The 22,948-nt window shown below is 39.6% G+C and overlaps 1 protein-coding gene and 1 pseudogene across 3 annotated transcripts in view; both read right to left on the reverse strand.

Annotated features, from left to right (window-relative positions):
* The window catches only part of LOC144369157 (mitoregulin-like), an 82,933-nt gene that overhangs the window by 18,460 nt on the left and 41,525 nt on the right, over positions 1-22,948 (reverse strand). The gene's annotated exons all lie outside the window — the stretch shown is intronic.
* Positions 1-22,948, reverse strand: part of LOC144369155 (mitotic checkpoint serine/threonine-protein kinase BUB1-like) — a 79,505-nt pseudogene that overhangs the window by 18,460 nt on the left and 38,097 nt on the right. The window contains exons 16-25 of the transcript XR_013428628.1: positions 22,450-22,624; positions 21,278-21,365; positions 18,400-18,638; positions 17,313-17,456; positions 8,298-8,413; positions 7,895-8,056; positions 7,562-7,719; positions 7,292-7,466; positions 5,882-6,031; positions 612-685 (exon numbers count right to left, since the gene is read on the reverse strand). The product of XR_013428628.1 is annotated as a mitotic checkpoint serine/threonine-protein kinase BUB1-like (transcript). The remainder of the gene's footprint in view (positions 1-611; positions 686-5,881; positions 6,032-7,291; positions 7,467-7,561; positions 7,720-7,894; positions 8,057-8,297; positions 8,414-17,312; positions 17,457-18,399; positions 18,639-21,277; positions 21,366-22,449; positions 22,625-22,948) is intronic.

A 22,948-nucleotide genomic window follows, 5' to 3' on the forward strand; every position in this document is an offset into this window, starting at 1 on the left:
TCTTTATTAGGAGAAGGGTAATTAGGGTGCAGTAACAAAGGGAGTTAGTTGAGGGAGGGAAGTAAACACTCAAGTAATGAAACCTGGGGGTGGAAGTAGGTGAACTACAGACAATTTGTATTATTAAAAGAACAGAGAGACATCTTGGATTCACTAGCATCCATCCCTGCGAGACTGACTCAGTGGTAGAAACCTTAACCTCATCCCAGTTCTGACAGTCCGGAGTGTACTGGTTCCCTAGGCGGCACCTTTCATTTCATCAGAGGAAAACACAACTGTCATTAGTGCAGTTGTAAGACTCCATTTCTGAAAAACACTTCACTTCCTAAATTTTATCTTCTTGTCTGCATTTTTCATCAAATGGGCATTTCCTAAAATTGAAATCCAATGAATAGGATGATTCATTGGAATTATAACCTTGGTGAGTCAGAAACACAAATAACTTTAATCAAAGTCCTCCTAGAACAGTAAAGAATCTAAGGGTTCACATGTGGCTCCATGTGCTCTGTGCTGAATGTGATGCTTCCACAGCCTCGTCTTAGGTCTTAACTGCTGGTCGCCTAGGAGGAAAGCAGGGTGTTTCCTGTTCTGCTACTCAGCACATTTCTTACCTGGGGAGAAAGGTCCAGGTTTTGGGCTTTTTGGGTTGCCACGTGGCCCTCACAGTGTGAATGTTGCTCAGGACCTGAAAGATTTTCCGATTTCAGATCAGGCTGTAGGAAGTTCTTTGAAACATCACCCTCTTAGTCCCAGATAATTACCAGTGGCTATATTGGTCAGGGCAGAGGGAGAGGAGGGGCTTCCATTTTTTATTTCATGCAGTTCTGTAAGATCTGGGTTTCTTTCTTCATCCAATATAGTATGCATCTAACTTTTCAAACAGTGAAAACAATGGTCCCAATACTTATTAATAAAACAATGAAGGAGCTGATAAAATAGATTCACATTTGTGCCCTTATGACAGTAATAAACCACATCAAGTGAATACTCAATATCTGAGATATGCTTACTAGAAGAGGAAGTGACACTTTAGGTAGAAACCTCAGAAGCCTAGAGGATTAAAACAGAAGATCTAACACTTGTGTCATCAGAGTCCCAGAGGAGAGGAGTTTAAAAGGTACTGTAGGAAATAATGGCTGAAAAATCCCCAATTTCAGCCAAAGACAGAAACCGACAGATTTAAGAAGCTGAGCAAATTCCAAACAGGGGAGATCCAAAAGGATTTGTGCCAGGTACACCACACTTCTAAAGTAAACAGGAAAAAAAAAATACACTGAAGGTAGCAAGAGAGAAAAACAGCCAGGTTAAGCCAGGGGAATGACTCAGATGGCAGTGGGTGTCTCGGCAGAAACCAGAGGCCAGGAAGAGGTGGCACCACGGTGTTTAAGTGGTAGATGAAAAGAACTGTCAATCCAGAGTCCCACATCTAGTGGAAAGGTCCTTTAGGAAGGAAGGGAGACAGATACTCAGATAAAGCTAGTTTAAGAGAATCTGTCACCCTGAAGGGATGGTTAAAGGACACTCTCTGTACAGAAGAGACAAGCTAAAGAAGCAATCTTGGAACATCAGGAAGGAGATCAATGGGAACAGTAAAGATCTGATTAAATACTACTAATTTCTCAGTTGATGGTTAAAGCAAAAATTGTAAGACTAGATGATGTGGTTTCAGTGTATGTAGAGGAAATGTGCAAGTCAGTTGTGAGTGAATGAGGACAAAGAGAATTAGAGAGAGGGACAGTCTCTGCCTCTCTCTCTCCAACCAGAACGCTGCCTGTGGTCACTGTGATTAGCTGGGTGTATAAAATGACACCTACAGCAAGCACCCAGGAAGCCACCCAGAGAGACCACTCAACACCACGGATAATTCAGAATGGAGTTCTAAGAAACGAATAAGCCACACGCAAGGAGGAGGAAAGAGAAGAGAGGACAACAGGGAGAGAGAACAAAGCCGGGCTCCCTCCCAGCCCTAGAAAATAAAACAAAAAAGAAAAGCAGGCAGCAGACCCAGAGGCTTGAGGCTCCCCCCGACGCTGAAGGTGTGGGTGCACCTGCCCTGCGAGGACGGTGGGTGCTGGGAGGGCGTCCTGGATTGGCACTGCCCAGGCTCGACAACAGAGCTTTCCTTTGTAATAGGCTAGATTTGTTAAAGAAGCCTTCAAAGAGCAAATAATGCAATTTTCTAACTATTAAATGTGATGCAAAACTTCTCGATTTCGAACTCTGATAAAAATTAATTTCATAAATGAACTTCTAGGATCTGGATATAAAATGAATCCCATATTTTCTGTTATTAAAGTGAAATTCTAGTTTTTGTTTTCGGTTCTCACGTGAGAACAGGAGAGTACAGCAGGTCCTCTCTTCTTGGTCACTGCTGACACCTCCTGGCCCGTTTGCGGTGGTGCTTTTGTGCACAGTAGCCCTGTGGTCACCCTTACTCCAAGTTCAGGTGGAAGAAAACCACCAGGGCAGCGCCACATGCAGTCCTCCCCGAGGCCTCCCTACCTGTGTGCGGGTGACCATGGTCTATCCAGGGGTGGATGTCTGAGACCTACTGCCCGCTCCACACCTGCTCTCCCTCCACCCTCCACACTCAGCCCACCACCAATCCCGTTGATTCCCGCCTCCTGCATCTCCCCCGACCTGATCTCCACCCAAGCTGTAATCGTCATCACTCTTTTGGTTGCACTTATTATGCTCCATGTGTTGTTCTCCATGCTTTACTTATAATAACCCAGTTTGCTCACATTGATCCCAGGAGGTACAAGAGGAGGAGCCTGAGAGCAAGGTCAAGGTCCCATGTTGTGCAAATGCCAGCGCCAGGGGCAATCCTAAGCAAGCTGGATCCAGATTTTTGCTTCTTCAAGATGATGCCTATTGTCCTCTGCCTGCCATGCCAGGGCCCTGCCCCCAGTGGTCCACTTGAGTCCCCTCTGGCTGCCCTCTCCTCCCTTTAACTTACCTTTTCTATTTATTCTTCGGAGAGGAGCCAGAGATCTTTCTAGAACATGAATCTCATCATGTCACCTCCTTCAGTGCCCTCTGCTGTTTTTAGGACAGACGCGCACTGCTTCTCACACTGCCTGCCTTCCAGACACTCCCTGTCAGGATTCCACACTGGCAGCCACCCTGCTCCCCCTGGAGTCCCCTCCCCAGAGGGCCTCTGCCTGCATGTCCCACGGAGGCCTGGGGCTCCTCAGCTCAGAGGGTGAGGCTGTGAGGAGCTCTTCTGCGGCTCTCACCCACTCTGGGAACCCCTCTAACTAGGCTTTAGCTGACATCTACCAGACTGTCTGTTTCACTTCCACTTTGTGATTAGTACAAAATATTTTCTAATTTCCCTTTGACTCATTGATTATTTAGAAATCTGTTAATTTCCAAGCATTTGAAGACTTTGCCCACGGATCTTTCTGTTACTGATATCTAGCTTAATCTCATGTGCTCAAAGGCCATACGATACCTGGCTCTCAACTCTATTTTAGACTTGTTGGGGTTTATTTTCTGACCCAGGTCCACCTGTGTAGACTGGTGGATATTCCACATGCACTTACAACATGCTTCTTACTGTTTAGAGGTGAAGTGCTGCTCAATACTGATCCTACCTAGTTTGTCAATAGGTTAATCAATTCCTAATATCCTTTCTCATCTTCTGTCTGCTTGTTCTATATTCCTAAGAGAACAGTAGTGAAGTTTCCAATTATAATGGTGGCTTTTCCCATTTCTTTTTTCAGTTCCATCAATTTTTAGGTCATGTGTTTTGAAGCTCTAACATGGGGTGACTGGGTATGTATCTACTTTGTTTGACATTTTTTTTTTTTTTTTTTTTAATGCACTGGGAGTTGAACCCAGGGCCTTGCAGATGCCAGGCAAGCACTCAACAACAGAGCCACATTCCCAGCCGGACATTAATATCTTGAATAGTGAACCCTCCTCCCTTTAACTTACCTTTTCTATTTAAGGTGGGCTTCTTGTATGGAGCATCTAAGTGGGTCTCTCACTGTAACTCTTACATTCCCCTAATAATGTATTACATGTTAGGTATATTTTTATATGCCTATTGGTTTCTCATGTTTTCTTTTTTGAAGGGCCTGTTCAAGTTTTTGCTCATTTAAAAAACTGAGTTATCTTTTTTATTTCTTAGCATCCTTGACTTGTTCTTAATCTTAGACTAAAAAAAAAAAATTCTACATTTCACTGTCAATGAGAGAAATTCAGGTTTTTCTTGTTCTTTATAAATTTGAGGAAGTTCCCACCTGTTCCTAGTTTGTAGGGGATTTCTTAAAACTCGTGAATGGGCACTGGAATTTGTCAATGTTTTTTCTTTGTTTATTGAGATGTTCACATGATTTTTTCTTGTCTACTAATATGATGAAATAACATTACAATTTCGCATGTCCAATGCTGGATGCACAGGTGTGTACATCTGAACATGGGGAGAAATTCCAGCTGGTCGTGACCTACTGTCCTTTCTATAAATTGCTAGATCCAACTTGAGAATGTTGTTTAGGATTTTAGTTTCTATATCCATGAAGGATACTGGTCTTGTAATGTCATCATTTGGTGTCATGTTTTTCCTAGATTTAGGAAATACGTTAGGGAATGTTTTCTCCTATTCTTTGGAAGAGTTTGCATAAGATGGGTATTATTTCTTCCTTAAATGTTTGCGGGAAGTCACTAGAGTGAAGCCATAAGGACTTGGATTTTTCATTGTAGGAATTTTTTTAATTGAAGTTGTAATTTCTTTAAAACAGAAATTCAAATTTTCTATTTCTTCTTATGTCAGTTTCAGTAAATTATGGTTTTTTATAAAATTATCTATTTCATCAATGTTGTCAGATTTACTGGCATACAATTCCTTATAATATCCCTTATTGTCCTCAGTGTCTGCAGGATCAGTAATGATATTTCTATTTCAATAGGAGATATTGATAATTTGTTTTCTTTTCTTTTTTTTTTTTTTTTTTTTTTTGTACCAGGGATTGAACTCAACCACTGAGCTACATCCCCAGCCCTATTTTTTTTTTTTTTTTTTTTAGAGACAGGGTCTCACTGTATGGTTTAGCACCTCACTGTTGCTGAGGCTGGCTTTGAACTTGCGATTCTCCTATCTCAGCCTCCAGAGCTGCTGGGATTACAGGTGTGCATGTGCCACCTCGCCCGGCTTTCTTTCACTCTTTTTAGTCAGTCTTTCTGGGCATCTTTCAATTTTATTAACCTCTTCAAAGAATCAACCTTCATCTCCATTGATTTTCTCTTCTGTCCATCTGTTTTCTATTTCATTAATTTCTACTCTTTGTTATTTCCTTTTTTCTACATTCTTAGGTTTAACTCACTCTTCAATTTCTAGTCTCTTAAGTTCCCAGCTTAGATCACTGATTTTAAACCTTCCCTCTTTCTAGTATATGCAATTAAAGCTACGAATTTCTACCTAAGCACCACTTAAGCTACATCTCATGAAAGATACATTATTTTTTTAGAAGTCATTCAGACTATCATTTGGTATTAGGTAAAAAATGGTCTTTTAGGAATCAGGGAAGAGTTGAGCAGAAAAGGATTCCAGGAGACCTCACGGGAAATGGCGATGCTCCATATCTTGCCTGGGGAGCTGGATATACATTGCATTTTCAAAAATGCAATGCTCTATACTTAGACCTGAACTGTACACAACACTAGAAGACAGGTACCAGTCCCTCTCATAAGTGAAGAAATCTAAGGCCCAGATGGGTTAACTGTGTGTGTACCAACATCACACACTGAAGAGCCAGGGTTAACCTACTGCGGTACCACACACTCACACACACAGCGCACTCCACATTTAATGTGTGGTACCACACAAGGGCTTCTCCATCATCCTGTGTGAGATGGTTCAACTCAGTGAGCTTACCTTACTGCCATCAAACAGACAGAGGCAAACATGTCTGCTGAGCACCTGGATGCTCGTTCCTGGGAGAGGAATCATCTTACAGCTCCACAGGGTGAGGATCAAGGAAACACGACTTGGCCTTGACTTAATCTGAAAGAAAAACATAAAAACCTATTAATAGTGGTACAAATCCATTTCCAAAGCATCATTTGTAAAATACAGCTTAAGAAGATATACATAGAATACAAAAAGGAAAACTTTTACATGGATATACATACACAGAGTTTCAATAGTTTGTTCAAAATCAAACCCAGTTATTTCAGGTAAATATATTTGAAATATTTACATTTTTTTCTTAACTACTTAAAAACTTCAATGAAAGACTACTAGTACTAGCAGGTAAAATATATGACCTGACCCTCGAATCACTGTATTCTAGTCTCCAGGTCCATTCCCATACGATGTGTGGAATTGAAGACAGTTACCCTAGCATGACAACCAAGATACCTGGCATTAATGTCACCCAGCTACCTCCTCTTTGGCTTTGACATAGAATGTCATGTTTGGTCTGACTGTTCAAATCTATTTCACAGATAAAGGTCAGATTGTGAATACATAAACTGGCATTCTGTATTTTTATTTTTAAAGAACAGCTTCAATCAGCTAAACTTTACATTCTGCTTTATGATCACAAGCCTTTTCATTTAAATAATTTATATTGTTGCAAAAGATAAGATAATATCAATAATCTGTCACCTTTTTATTTAAGTAATGAGAGCTGGGTTTTTAGTTCCCGGGCACAAGTTCACGGCATTAACTGTGATCTGCTCAAGCACTGGTGCACCAAGCAGCCCCTCTGCCCAATCGCAATACAGCACCTCCTACTAAGGTGCCAGTTGATGCTCAGGGTGAGAGGATTAGGGGCACCAAGTTCTGCACCCCCCTTCCTACCACCCCGGCCAACACTGAGGGGTAAAGTCAAGGTAAATGGGAAGAGAGTGACATACTCTAATGCAGTTTATATCTGTTACAGGCACATATAAAGTAGAATTGGCAGACTTTCGTTCTGAAGGGTTCACAGATCATTAAATACCTTTCCTAGGGTCAAACTCAGAACATATCTGCTTTCCTTCTTGTGAATAATAAGAAAAGTGTACTCTTCAGGAACAGAATTTCATCCCTCCCTTCCCCTGAGCCTTAAGTCCCATCTCTCCTTTACTACCTTCTCTCCCTTTGAATGCTACAGAGTCAACCCAAGACCTCATGCTTACTGGGCAAGTGCCCTACTTCTAAGCCACGTTCTTGGCCCCCATCTCTTCTTCAACTGTGTCCAAGAGACCAGTTCAAACTAACAAGATTCCAAATTCATTTGGAAAATCTGGTAGGTACAACAGAGGAAAATTTTCCAAACCTCTTACTTTAGGTCCGTACCTGGTAGTTCCATGGTTTGTTACTGAGCATCTCAGTACACTGGAAGCCAGATGTTTGACATTTTGCTGTAAGGGCAGTTCCTTTTGGAAAAAGTTCCATATCTATACTCTGACCCAGGTCAATAAGTGCCAAACCAGTAGACAAATCGCCATCTTCATCGTTCTGTTCCAAAAACCTAGATTAAATACAATTCAGGACAGGAAATGAGCACAAATGACAAAGGGCTGCTAGATGTTCAGGAAAGAACCCTGTTCAGAGGTCCACACTTGCCTGTTTCCCAGTATGAAATTGTCTGGCTTAATGTCTCCGTGAATGATCTCACAGCTGTGGACGTGTTCAATCATGTAGAGCATCCTGATAGCGAAAGAGATGACGAGAGCCTGGGGCATCACTTTTTTGGGGGTATTTTTGTAGAGGTTAATGGCATTCTAGAAACAATGCAAATGGTATCCTGAGTTGGATGAGGATTAATGAAATTTCAAGTCAAGGACTTTGCCCCTGTTTAGCACTCCAACTAAAGCTCTAACCAGAAAATATATGGGTAAGGCACAAACCAGAAATGCACTTAAATTCATATCCATATTATAAAAACAGAACACTTACTAATAGTGTCCCATAGCTGTAGAGATCTCCTACCAAGATGCTCCCATTCTGGAATAAGTGGGCAAAATAGAATTTGATAAACATGTGGTGCACAGCTGGCTTTAGTCTCTCCATCAGCTGGGTACCAATGTAGAATTTCCAGAGGTTGGCAGACTTCTAGACCTACAAGCAAAACCAGGTATGTGTTATTTATATCCAGAGTCACATTCTGGAAAATAGTATCCTAATAAGGGACATGAGAAAGCAATGACATTATGATTTGTTCTGCAGAAAGCAATTCCAGATCCTCATAGTATTGTTTTATTTCTTAATTGCTCAATAAAAACATCACTGTCTTAAAGGAAAAAAAAAAGAGGCTGAAAATCATTTCTCTACAGTTCAAAAATGTATTTGCACCATTTACCTTTAGGACACATTTCTGTTTATTTTTGGTCTCATTCACATCTCCCTGGGTAGCTTCATAGACTTAGGCGAAGGCCCCTTCTCCAACAAGGTGATTGACGTAGACCAGTGAAGAACCTGGGAAGAGATAAATGTGTCAAAATGACAAATGGGCTCAAAATATTAAGGACTTTATCCAAATGAAGAATTTGTAAAATTTTCTTTGTACTTGAATTGCTTTCATAAATAAAAATGGCCACAGTTGCTTGGGAAATGTTTTACAGGCTTAGATGAAAGGAAGTAAATACCTGCAACAAGAGCCCCCTTACCAAGTTCAGGGCAGCCTGCGGGGGTCACTAAGGTGCGTGGGTTTGGGCACTCAGTGCCTCCCCATCAAGGTTCTCGCATTTTAAATTGAGCAGCACCTGTGCTGCCCATCTTGCAGGCAGATGACAGGAGAAATCCTCCCTGAAGTGATACATAAAGCTTTTTGAAATAAACACATTTTACAATAGGATAAAAATAAAAAAGACATCTTGACCAGGCTCCAATAGCTGGTGCTGCTCTCCAGGCTTTGCAACGCTGCTCAAGGGTGACAAGAAGAAGAGAGATGCCGGAAGGTCGGCCAAGAAAGGCAAGGACCCAGTGAATAAATCTGGAGCAACGCTGAAAAGAAGAAGTGGTCCGAAGGCAAAGATTAGGGCAAGCTCAACATCTAGTCTTGTCTGACAAAGCTACTTATGACAAACTCTGTAAGGACGTTCCCAACTCCGAGCTTCTAAGCACAGCTGGGGTCTTCGAGGGATAAGGACTTGCGGTTCCTTGGCCAGGGCAGCCCTTCAGGAGCTCCTCAGTAAAGGACTTTTCAAACTGGTGTCAAAGCACAGAGCTCAAGTAATTTACACCAGAAATACTGAGATGGAGATGCCCCTGTTGCTGTGCAGATGCACTAGCAGGTCCAAGCAACTGTGCATTTGGAAAAATAAAACTTTATTAAAACAAAACAAAAAAATTAAAATAAAAAGGGCAAAATAAAATGATAGCAAACATTTGCAATAGACAATTTAAAATACTTAATTCAACTTTTAATTTTACATAGTTTTTGATTGATAGAAAAGTGGCCAAGAAAGCGGAGTTTCTGCATCCCACATGGCTCTTATGTCATAGACAAGGAACCAACCGAGGAGTGCTGCTGCTGCTGACTGAAATCCACACTTGCAGACTCACTAGTTTTTCTGTGTTTCAGGATACATTATATTTAGTCATTCTATCTCCATGGCTACTCCTAGCCTGTGACATGTCTCAGACTTTTCTTGTCTTTTTTTTTTTTTAATTGACCTTGATAGTTCCAAAGAGTACTAGTCAGATGTCCTTCAAATTGGGTTTGTTTATATTTTCCTTGTGGTTACACTGGGGTTATTGATTTTGGAGAAAAAGACCATGGTGATGTTGCATTTGATTCTTAAAAATTCTAAAAATAATCCTCCCATTCAAAATCAAATATATATTTAAAAAAAAAAATCTGTGACTTCCAGTCTAGCACATAAGCAGCTTGAAAGCTGTCACTCCACTTTTATGGCAAGAAAGTAACTGGACAACTGAAATTCAACAGCTCTTCTTGAACTATTAAAAAACTGAGATCAGAGGGAAAACTGCTGCACCCAAAGTGGGGAGACGGAGAGGAAGACACAGAGATTCACAGCAGACACCACGCTGGAATTAGCAATGGGAAGGACAGTACTCCTCAGATTATCTAAGAAGATGACTCGGTTGTTTGGTGCACGTCTGCAATCTCAGCGACTAAGGAGGCAACTTAGTGAGACCCTGTCTCAAAATAAAAAATTAAAAGGACTGGGATGTGCTCAGTGATAAAATGCCCCTGAGTTTAATCCCTAGTATAAAAAGAAAGTCTCTAGGGAACCTTAAAGGCAACAGGGAAGACAACACAGCTTAACTTCTAGCCAGATAAAGGTTACACCAAAGCCTAACTATCTCAGTTCCATTTACACAGTCCATCAGGTCTGGCCAGCAACAAAATTGACAAGGCATATTAAAAGACAAAACACAGCTTGAGGAGGCAGAGCAAGCACTGGAAATGGGCAGAGATTTCAGCATTATCAGACCAGGATAGTTTTTAAAATTGTTATGAATGTGCTAAGGATTCTAACAGAAAAAGGAGACAATTTTCAAGAACAAATAGCTCAAATAAGCAGAAAGAAGCAAAAAGAAATGCTAGAAATAAAAAACCCACTCTGTGCCAGAAACCAAGAATGTCTTTTAGTAGACTGTACACGGCCAGGGAAAGAATCAGTGAGCTCCAGGACACCCTAAGAGAAAAACTGAAATGTAAATTGAAAAGAAAAAAGTGTGAGTTTTCAAAAATTCAAGACCAACACCAAACCACAGATCCTGGAATCTCAGAGAATACCAGGCAGTACAGATAGAAAAACCTACACCTAGGCACATCACAAAGAAAATGCAGAAAATCAAAGACAAAGAAAATTTTGAAAAATGCTACAAAATAGAAATAGCTATAAAAAGAGCTTACTTCCGGAAGAACAAGGATAAGTACATCAGATTTCTCCTTAGAAACCACACAAGCAAGAGTGTGCAGTACAACATTTAAAGGGCTGAAAGAGAAAAACCACCAGCTAGAATGCTCTACTTCATGAAACTATCCTTCAAAAGTGAAGGATAAAGACTTTCTTACACAAAAATGGAGGGAATCTGTCACTGGTAAACGTGCACTGTTCTTCAGAGAGAAGGAAGATAATATAGGCCAGAAACTTAGACTCAAAGAGTGTTAAGTAAAATACTTGATGTTTCTTATTCTAAATTATCTAACAAAAACCCATTTGTTCAAAACAATAGTGTCCACCTAGTGGTGGCATACCAGTGGATAAGTGAAACCAACAGCAGCAATGACAGAAGAGGTGGGCAGGAGGGAGGGAATGACACCCCTGCCGCATGGTGTGGGCCCTGCTGTGAGGGGGTGACGTGCTATCGGAAAGTGGACTTGGACTGGCTCTGAGTGTATATATACTGCACACTCTGCAGAATCCACTTGCAAATGTGACAAAGATAATATTATTGATATGCTGAGAGAGGAGACGCAACAGAATATGAAATAATTCAAAGCCAAAGAAGGCAGAGAGTGGGGGGAAAAAACCCACAAAGAACAAGTGTAATGACTAGAAAACTAACAAATGAAATATGAGTCCAGCTATATCAATAATCACTCAGAACACCAATGATCTTCACCCACCAATGAAAACACACACATTGAAAGTATAACGACAAATGCAGATTAACAGTTAATAAGATATAGGATGCTAACAGTTATCTCAAGAAAACAGAAATAGCTGTATTAATTCCATACAGCAGATTTCAGATCAAGGAAAATTAACAGGCATAAAAGGGGCATTACAGAATGAAAAAGGGGTTAATTCTCCAACAGGACATGTTGTGTATACATCTCATGAAAAGAATGTGAAAATATATGAGGCATGCATTGATAGAAATGCAAGCAAATCACTATTACACTTGGAGATTCCTATATCCTTCCATCAGAAATGGACCATTAAGGGGCTCAGGATGTGGCTCAACTGGTAGAGGGCTCGCCTGGCATGTGTGAGGCACTGGGTTCAATCCTCAGCACCATATAAAAATAAAAAAATAAATATATTGTGTAAAATATAAATATATTGTCCACCTAAAACTAAAAAATAAACATTAAAAAAAAAAGAAATGGACCATTAAACAGAAAATTGGATCTGAATGACATTTACAGAATATATGACATTCTCACACTGACTTGGAACATTCACCAAGACAGACCACATTCTGTGCTGTAATATACACCCTCACAAATTTAAAAGAATAGAAATCATATAATGTCTGCTCTCAGACCACAGTGGAATTAAACTGGGGATCCATTAATGCAGACAGCTGGAAAGCCCCTACATCTTGGGAGATTAAACACACTTCTGAATAACACATGGATTGAAGAAGTCTCATGAAGGACTTAGAAAAGAAGAAAGAGTATATAACTAAAAATAACACATTTTAAAAAAGAATTGTTTACAAAAAAGTAAGAATAAAAATAACAAAAAAAAAGATACAAAATTAATGATTTAAGGTTCCACCTTAGGAACTTAAGAAAAAAGAACTAATTAAATGTAAACAAAAGAAAATATTATGAAAGAAATCAATAGAGAAAAATAAGAAAACCCCAAAAATTGTGTTTTTGAGAAGATTAATAAAATTGATAAACATCAAGTCAGGTAAGCTAAGGAAAAAAAAAGACACAAATAATGAGAAATGAAAGGCTCATGGACGCTAAAGACATAATAAGAGAGTATTCAGAACATAATGTTCACAAGTGAGAAAAACTTAGATGAAATGAACCAATTCCTTGAAAGACAAAATCTATCAAAGCTCATAAAGAGAATTAGATAACTGGAATAGTTCTGCATCTATTAAGGAAATTGCATTAATAACTAATAACCTTCTAAAGCCGAAAGCACCAGGTTCAGATGCACTCACTGACAGATTCTATCAAATCTGTAAGGAAGAAATTATAGAGATTCTCTATAATCTCTACCAGAAAATAGTGGTAGAGTATACTTCCTAATTCATTCTATGAGGTCAGCATTTCCAGGTTACCAAAACCAGATGGAGATATTATAGGAAACACTACAGACAAATACTTCTCATGAATGTAAAAATCTTAACAAAACATTAGCAAGTAAAATCCAACAATGTATACAGTAAGTTATATACCACGACTGTCTTAGTCTGATTTCTGCTGCTATAACAGAATATTATGAACTGGATAAATTATAAAGAAAAGAGATTTATTTGGCTCATAGTTCCAAAAGCTGACAAGTCCAAGATTGAGGGGCTAGAACTGGTGAGGATCTTCATCGTCCATCCTAAGATGGTAGGAGCATCACATGGTGAGGGTGAGGCGGGAGATGGCCTGCCAGAACCCCCATTACAACTAACCCACCCAGCAACAATGGCCTCAGTTCAATCGTAAGGGTATGCCTTCATGGCTTAATCAACTCTTAAAGATCCCACCTCTTAAACTGTGACAATAGCAATTAAATTTAAACATGACATCTGAAGGGGACATTCAAACCATAGCAATGATCCAAGAAACACAAGGATAGCTCAACATCTGAAAATCAGTTAACCTGACCCATCATACCAACAGGCTAAGAATAATCACATAATATAATCACATGATCATATTAACATATGCAGGAAAAACATTTGATAAAATCCAACATCCGTTCATAACAATTCTGAGCAAACTAGCAACAGAGAAACTTCAACTTGATAAAGAACATGTACAAAACCTATAGCCAGCATTAGACCTGATGGTGATACACTACATAGATGCAGCCCCAAGGTCAGGAATGAGGTGAGGATGTCTCTTATCATTTCTATTCAGCATTGTACTAGAATTCCCACCTAGTGCAATAAGACATTTATTTATTTAATTTTTTTTAAAAGAAAGAGTGTGAGAGTGAGAGACAGAGAGAGAATTTTTAATATTTATTTATTTATTTTTTTTAGTTTTTCGGTGGTCACAACATCTTTGTATGTGGTGCTGAGGATTGAACCCGGGTCACACGCATGCCAGGTGAGCACGCTACCGCTTGAGCCACATCCCCAGCCCAGCAATAAGACATTTTAAAAAAATAAGTATACAGATTGGAAAAGGAAGAAATAAAACTATCTTTCTTTATAGATGACAGGACTATCTAAAGAATCAACACTAACAAAATCTCCTGGAACTATTAGTGGATACAGAAAGCTTATAGGACACAAAGCAGATATATAAAATACAATTACTTCCCTATGTTCCTGAAGTACACAATTAGAATGAGAAATTAAAAAACAAAGAATACTTAGGTAATAATATATATTATGTACCAGATCTATATGAGAAAACCTAAACTCTGATGAAAGATCAAGGAGATTTAATTGGAGAGATTTCCATGTACAGGGATAAGATTCAATTTTGTCAAGATGTCATCTCTTCCCAATTTGACTAAATGCAATCTCAATAAAAATCTAGAAGTTATTTTGTGAACACCAACAAACTGATTCTAAAGTTTATATGGAAAGGCAAAAGACCCAGAAAGTCAACACAATATTGAGATGGAAGAAGGAAGTAAAGGGCTGACTTCATCCCACTCTGAGACTGACCATAACCCTGTGGTGCTGGCAAGAGACAAGCAAACCCATGGAAAAGAGCTGAGTCCAGAACAGAACCACACAGACTTAGAACTGCTCTTGGGCAAAGGATCAAACATGAGAAACAGTGTCTTCAGTAAGTGGTGCCAAGCATTCAGACATGCACAAGTGACAATGAACCTAGACACACACCTTATACCTTGCACAAAGGTTAACTCAAAATGGAGCATAGACCGAAACGGAAAAAATAAAACTATAAAACTTCTAGAAAAGATTACAGAAGACTATTTAAGTTTCCACTGGTGCAATGAGTTTTTCGATGTAACACCAAAAGCATGACCTGTAGGGGAAAAAAAAACCTGATAAACTGGACTTCATTAATATTAAAACTTCTGTGCTTTAAAAGACACAATTTAAAAAAAAAATAGAAAGACAAACCAGACTGGGAGAAAATCTTTGCAAAACAAGTATCTAATAAAGAACTGCTATCTAAACTATTTGAGAAATTCTTGATATTTAACAATATGACAATTAAAGAATGGGCAAAAGATCTGAACACATAGCTCATTAAAAGTATGCAGACAGCAAGTAAACACATGAAAAAATGTTCACTCTCACTGGTGAACATCACTGTTGTCACCCTGAAATAGTGAGACACTATTGCACACCTACCAGAAGGGTAAAAACAACAGCAAAAGCTGCGAGGGTGTAGCAGGGAGTTCTTGCTCACTGCTGATAAAGACACAGATGGTATGGCCACACTAGCAGAGCTTGGCACTTTCTCATATAAGCAAACACTCAGCCCTCTGTATATGAGGATCTAAACTTTTTTTTTTTTTTTTAAAGAGAGAGAGAGAGAGAATTTTTTTTAATATTTATTTTTTTAGTTTTTGGCGGACACAACATCTTTGTTTATATGTGGTGCTGAGGATTGAACCCGGGCCGCATGCGTGCCAGGCGAGCGCACTACCGCTTGAGCCACATCCCCAGTCCCCAAATCTATAAACTTAACCAACTATAGATTGAATATGTACAAATATTTTTAAATCATTATTCCTTAAATAATAGAGCATATCAACTACTTACTCTGTACAAAGTATTGTAAGTAACCTCAAAATTATTTAAAGTATATGTTAAGTTATATGCACGGCTACCCATTTTATATGAGAAACTTGAGCATCATGGACTTTGGCACCCACTGGGTTCCTAGAGCTAGCCTGTGCAGACCTGAGGGATGAGTGTATATTCATGCCTCGAAATCCAACAATCACACTCCTTGGTATTTACTTCAATGGGTTAAAAATACGTCCATAGAAAAACCTACATACAATGTTTAAAGCAACTTTATTCATAATTGCCAAAAGTTGGAAGCAATGAGGTGGCCTTTAGTAGGTAAATGGGTAAATGAGCTGTGGGGTACAGGGCCATCCAGACGGTGGGGACTATTCAGTGATTCAAAAAAAGCTAGCAAGCCATGAAAAGGCAAAGAGGAGCCTTAAATTCTGTTGCTAAGTGTCAGGAAATGGCCTGATGGGCTACAAACTGTAATTTCAAACACATGACATTCTAGAAAAGGCCAACTGTGGAATAAAGGGCCCAGTCAGTGTCTGCCAGGGCTTCTGGGGTGCAGAGGAAGGGGAGAAGGGGAAAGCACAGGAGACTCAAGGCAGGCCAATTATTCTGAAGTGCCCTGCAGCGAGGAGATCTGCCAAGCGTTCCAAACCCCAGAACGCACAGTACAGGGAACCTCGAAGGAAATCGTGGACTTTGGCCACATACCGGTACTGGCTTATCACTGTCACAATCAGCAGGCACACTTATTCAAGACGCTAACAGAGGATCTGGGAGGGGCAGGGAGGTAGGCATGGGGAACTCTGATGGCCCCTCAATTGTTCTGAAGGCCTACTGCGGCTCTATGTGTGAAAAGCCTTGCTCTCGCCTTATCCACAACCACCCACTTTCCCACTCCCACTAAGCCAACTATTTTAGTTTTGAGTATTCTTCAAGAGTTTTCCAGAAATATTATCAAATGAGTATATAATACTATCCCTCTTCTTAAGAAACATGTAACACACACTGTCCATACAGAATTAGTTTCCATTCTGCCAAGTGTGGTGGTGCATATTGTAATCCCAGCTACTTAGGAGGCTGAGGCAGGGGGATCACAAGTTTGACACTGGATTGAGCAATGTAGGGATACGTTGTCTCAAGATAAAATAAAAAAGGCCAAAGATGTAGCTCAGTAGTAGTCCTTGCATAGCACGTGTGAGGTCCTGGGTTCAAGCACCAGTACTAAAAAAAAAAAAAAAAAAAAAAAAAAAAAAACCAAGTTTCCATTTGGATGATAAAAACTTATAATAAGATGGTGGTGACAGTTGCACATGTGCTTATTATCAACGTCCTTAGTGCCTCAGTATATTGAAAAGTGGTCAGAATGGAAAAAAAAAATCCTCATTTTGTTATCAATGCCTGTTTTTGACTATAAAATCTGTAAGAAATTCTTAAATAGTCTAACTGCATTTTTAAAATTTTGCAGTTCTGGAGATCAAACCCGCAGCCTCACACATGCCAGGTTAGTGCTCTGCTGCTGAGCTTCCCCAGCCTAAGCACATGCATTTTTACTTTGATAGAGATCTCCGACTTAAATGGGTTCCAGTCCAACAGCACTCATGGTTCTATAGCCATGGATTAACAAGATTTCTCAATACTGTAGCTGTAACTCTTTACTGGGGCTGGGGGACAGGAGGAGAATCTCACATACACATGAATCACCATCAACGTTCCATGGATGAACAAGAATTCAAAGCTATATCACCCATAAAGTTCTTACCCAATTGAAATTCAGTCTTGGGCTTGATGGACGGAAGTTTACACTGCCACTCAAAAGTATTTGGATAGGAACTCACTGGTTTAGGAAGCCCAGACAGAAGTTTGAGAATCAACTTATCATCCCACGGATTCTCAATAGTGAAGTCTTAAAGGAACAGGAATAAGAAAAGAAACATGAGTTCAGTATTCAAAGATTTTACTTAATAAATTTTAGATAAAGCAAGTGGAGACATTCATTCATTAATTAAGCTTTCAAAAGTCTCATCCTTTAGAGAGCATTGATTCAAGTAATAGAGAATTGTTTCCAAAAGTCAGAACTGGGAGTTGTGCAGTTGACCATCTGCCATTTTGGATTTGAAAGTTTAAATCAACATTCAGGGTGACAAAGGGATATCATCTGCATCTCACTCCGCTCACCTAAAATGCTAGGTCCTGCCTTTAGCAGTGATGGCTGCACATTTAAGGCACAGATGGGGTTGGTTAGTGACCTAAAATGTGCTCAGACAGATACACGGTCTTTAACTGCTTGCCCACTCATACCCACAAAACACAATTTGCACATGAGTTGTACTTTGGTCTAAGATAGAAAACAATTTCTAAAGGGAAGATGAAGGTTTCTCTCCAACTTAGAATAATAACGTATTCTTATTAGTGGCAATTATGAAAGGACTGCTAGGGTAGAACCTAGCCTTGTCCCCTAGCCACTCTATCTCTGGTCCATATTCTCTACCAGTAGGTGAGACTGTCTGGGTGACAAGAGGTAGTAGGAGGGATCTCTTTAATCTTGACCCTCTGTTGACTTTTCTGTAAAGTGGGGAAAACAGCATTAGATTAAATGCCTGACACACAGTAGGCCCTTGAATTCCAATTCCCTCTTCCAACAGTACTTAACTTGAAATCTAAAATTAAAATGGATCGATTTGCCCTTCAAGTACATTCCTGCTGGACTGCACTTCAGTACAGTGAGAAGTGTCTGACTGTAGGTTCTACTCAATGGCACACGGGTCCCCCTCTGAGTTCTTCCACAGAACAGCTCTTCCTATGCTGTGGTCCTAATGGCATGACTAAGCCTGAGCCTCTGTGCACACCTGGAGCACTGACATCCCCATGGGGACCCATCTGCATCCGGTCTTCTTGGGGCCTGGCACTGGCATCGGACAGGTCCTCCACAACGGCACGGTCAGTGTCTGTGAGTTTACAAGCTTCAAGGCCCCATACAGCTTCCTGGGTAAGTGCAGCACCCAGGGCAGGCTGGCTGAAATGGTGCAAGGATGCCAAAGAGAGGTCTCTGGGGCATGTGCCTTCTGGGCTCTTCTCTTGAATTGAACTGGATGTGAAGAAAATTATAGAGAAAATCAAAACACCCTATTATTAGAAGCCTAATGGACTTGATCACACAAAAGTTCTACAACAGAGTTTCCTTTTCATTCTAGGAATGTCACTTCAAATATGCTGCACAGCTTGAGTTGATTAAATCATTTTCTTACACAACTATAGGCAAATACAAAGCTAGTCCAATATTAATAGAAATAAAAATCAAAGACATGATGATATACTAGATAAATGGGGGTGGTGATATGCTTGGTATTATTTAGCAGGGAATGTCGAGAGAAAGGGTATCTCAGCAGCACTGCTATGATCAAGACTGGATATCTAACTTCTTTCTAAAAATGACTTCTTTTATAACATTTAGACAACAAAAAAATGTCAACCACAATCTAACAAAAATCCTACACATTTCCATACATATGGGTGTGTGTATATACATGCATACACAGCTGATTCCCATTCATAGGTTTCAGATTTGTGAATGCACCTATGTGTTAAAATTTACGTAAACATCCAGATCAACATTCTATAATTTTCAGTCATTTGCAGACTTTAGAGAAATGAAAAATCTGGGTGCGTGTTCCCAGGCCAGGTGGAGCAAGGTGAAGCCTACAGCTTATGCTCCTCACTGCCCTGCTTGGAGTCTAATGCCATGGTTTTTGCATTTCTGTCCTTTTTGTTGGGATTTCAGGTGTTTTGCTGAAGTGTGTCTATTGTTCCTAAACATAGAAGGCTCTGAGATGCCTTACAGAGAAAACAGGTAAGCCTCATCCAGGCACAAGTGCAATGTAAGTCATGAGTAATATGTGTTAAATAAGGTGACTTTAAACAAACATGGCAACAGGATAAGCATGTATTTCCCCTGGACAAGTGTCCAGTATACACTACAAGGAACAATGAGAATCAATCATGTATATCTCTACACCCACATTTAACCCTTACATCTATACATATACATCACAAATAAATATGTCCCTTTCTCAACTGCAACAATTTCTTAGTATTCCCTAGTTTCCCAAGACCATGATAGTTCAAATAGTACTGGCCACTATTTGGCTTCTCAAATAGACACTAGGGGTACCTTACCTGTACATTGAAAAATTGTTTCCATACCTTATACTACCGATACTGGTAACATGGGTATCCAAATTACTGTCAATGCATAAATGATTAACAAAATCTTTCTCTCTTGTCCATAAGAATCTGAGTCTGTTAACTGTTAGCTCTTTTCCCCTAAAAACTTACTCTGTCACCATTGGTTATGGTTAAAAATAACCCTCACTGGTTAACTGTATCTGGAGTAGAATTACAAATATCTGCTAGGAACCCATAGTTTCAGTTATTCATTTTTCAGAAAAAAAATGAATTAGCATAAGCATGTAGAAAATGGTTAACTCACCAATAATAAAATAATGCAAATTCAATAAATTTTGGTTTTTAATTGAAATTGTGCCCAGTGGGTTTTCTCATGGGCACCCTGGGACCTGATGGAGGTGTTGCATAAGGCTCTTAAGCGAGGATCCTGCACTTGGTTCATGTGAGCCTTGCTTCCTTGCAACTGAACTGTCACATGGGGCCAAAGACAACAGTTCCTTGGGTAGGATGCACCCAGCCAGCAACTGGGATTTCTGCCCTATGTACTTCTAAGTTAATCTTACATCAAGGATGGCTTATGGCATTCTTGTGAGTCAAAGGTCTGGCTGGGCTTAGCCACTCCTGATGGCTCTTGTTATCAAAAACCTCATTCAACTGTGACCCAAATAAACAAATGATTGGATAAAAGATGTGAACAGAAATTACTTAAGAAAAAAAAATAAATGAACCTAAACATATAGAAAGTGATTAACATCAATAATAAAATTAATGCAAATTCAATATATTTTTGCTTTTTAATTGAACTTGTGCCTTGTGGGTTTCTAATAGGAGGCAGTGAGAAGAAGGGGTCAGCACTCAGACAAATACAGGTTCACACTCCAATTCTGTAAATTTGCAGCCTTATGACTTTAAGTCAATAATTTATCTGAGACTCAATTTCCTTATCTATAATGGAAAAAGAAAGAATAGTCCCCACAACTCAGTTATTATAAGGGCTAACTGAAAGACAGAGTCCAGGAAAAGCGTAAGTACTGTGTCTAGAATAAAATAGTTACCCAGAAGATGGCAGCCTTGGTTAGGATCTCTGAGGTTTACAGCCTGCGCAGACATGGTGGGGTTTACGGTGCCGAGTCTACCTTTACTGCTTATTCCTTAGGAGGCTTAAGTACCTTCTCTTCTCTTTAAAGGAAGTCATCAATTTTCTCAATTTTACTGGGTATGAAAAGCAATTCTGTGTTTGCCCAGTTCTGCAACAGTCTTCACATGGCAGGGTCTCTTTTTGGTAAAAGGCTTTCCAGTTCTAATCCCCAAATGAGTACAAGTCAGTTGCAGACTCTGTCACCCTAGCTGCTTCTCTCACTGTCCTGATACCAAGAGGGGGGCTCATTACTGGGCTTAGAGGACCTTCTGACTACAAGCTGCCAATTGTTAAGCACTTTATGAGTTGTTTAGGATGGGATTAGGCATTCTCTTACATCTGGAAAAGGAAAGCTCATGGAAAGCTCAAGTGGAAATGCAGAGAAGGGCACAACTGCAAGTTACCTGAACTTTCTGTCTCTCAAGGGCTCCACCACATTCTCAACACAAGAACTCAACGGCACATGGGTGCACTGCGTTGCTATCATGCTTTCTGAAATACACAAAAACGAGAGACACAAACATTTCATGCATGTATATGCACGCGCATACCATTTGACATGGTTACAATTCTAGAATTCCTTTATATGATGACTTTCATTATAATTTCAAAATAGTGTTCCATGGCAAAGTGCGATAAGATGCGGAAAATCAAGATCACTCAACCCTCTCGTACAGGGGAGCACTTCAGTTTTGACATCTGATCTATAATGATCCTTCAAGAACAAAGAGTCCAGAGAGCAGCAGGTCCACTCCAGACAGGATGACCACACAGGTGGTCACTGGCATGGGTGACAGGTCACAGCCAGGTTCAGGAGATTAGTGAAGTGAAATTCCTTGGCAGTTATTTCATTATTGCTTTTAAGAAGTACCAGCAGTGACAGAGTTTGGCTGGTAAATTGGTAGTCACTGAAATGGTACCAAAGTCCCAGATCTCATAATATTTATACTGTAGGTTGGTAATAAAAAACTAATAATTATCTGTGCTCAATGTAATGCCACATATCAGGGTTCAATTCAGAGATATATATTTCTTTTATATAGGGTGCTATATTTGGGATGCAGTAGAAATAAAAGACTATTTGTGAGTTTTGTCATTATTCCCTTGAAGCAAAACACTAAAAAACAAAATTATTTTATGTGTAATGTATCCTTGGCTGCATGTCTGAAATAATAAAAATTTATAGAAATGTATCAAGGACCAAAATTGGCTATTTTTTTATTCATTAAAAACCATGTTTAGTATTTTTAGCATTCAAATAATTATCTGTAGTGCTCCCCTCTTGACTTTTGAAAAACATAATCATACTCCTGTACAAATGGTTTGGACTTTGTATATTTGCCTTTATATGCTTCTATAAGTTTCCCCCATTTCTACCTATGATCTGTTATTAAATTTTCAAAATATGTGGACTTTATGAAGTTAGTATGCCAAAGAAAAAAACAATTAATGGATTCCAAGCCCCTTTATGGTTTTCGAACGTCCCCCTTAGAATTTTCAAGAACACTATAATAGTAATGAACCAACTAATACTAATGTTTGTAGAAGACAGACACTGAAAAAGTATGTCGCATACCTTTATCTTCCAGATTGTTCACTGCGTCTGCTGGAAGCTTGTGGAAGGGGGTAGATGCAAGCTGGGCAGCAGAGGTGAAGTCCCCTGTGCTCTTAGGACTGGGTGCCAGGGTTCTGTTGCAGCGAATACCCCAGACGGTTGAATCATCCAAAAACTCTTCAGAATGAGGCACTTCCTACAACAAAGGAGGAGCTGAAAAATAATCGCCATCTTCTTGTTTTGTCTGTGAAATTTAGACATTAAGACTTCAAGCTGGGTGCAGTGGTACAGAATGTATCCCTGCCATTCAGGAGCCTGAAGTGAGAGGATCACGTGAAGTTTGAGACCAGTCTGAGCACCACAGCGAGATTTTGTCCCCAAAAAACATTTTACCCCTCATCTTTAATACATCTCAGTGGAACTACAACACAAGGGTCACATTTTTTATTTTAATTCTACATTTTTCTTTAAATTTGAAAAAAAAATTCCAGGTTTATAGAAAGATTACAAAGGTGGCACA

Source organism: Ictidomys tridecemlineatus, chromosome 12, assembly GCF_052094955.1.
Source record: "Ictidomys tridecemlineatus isolate mIctTri1 chromosome 12, mIctTri1.hap1, whole genome shotgun sequence".
Taxonomy (NCBI): Eukaryota; Metazoa; Chordata; class Mammalia; order Rodentia; family Sciuridae; genus Ictidomys; species Ictidomys tridecemlineatus.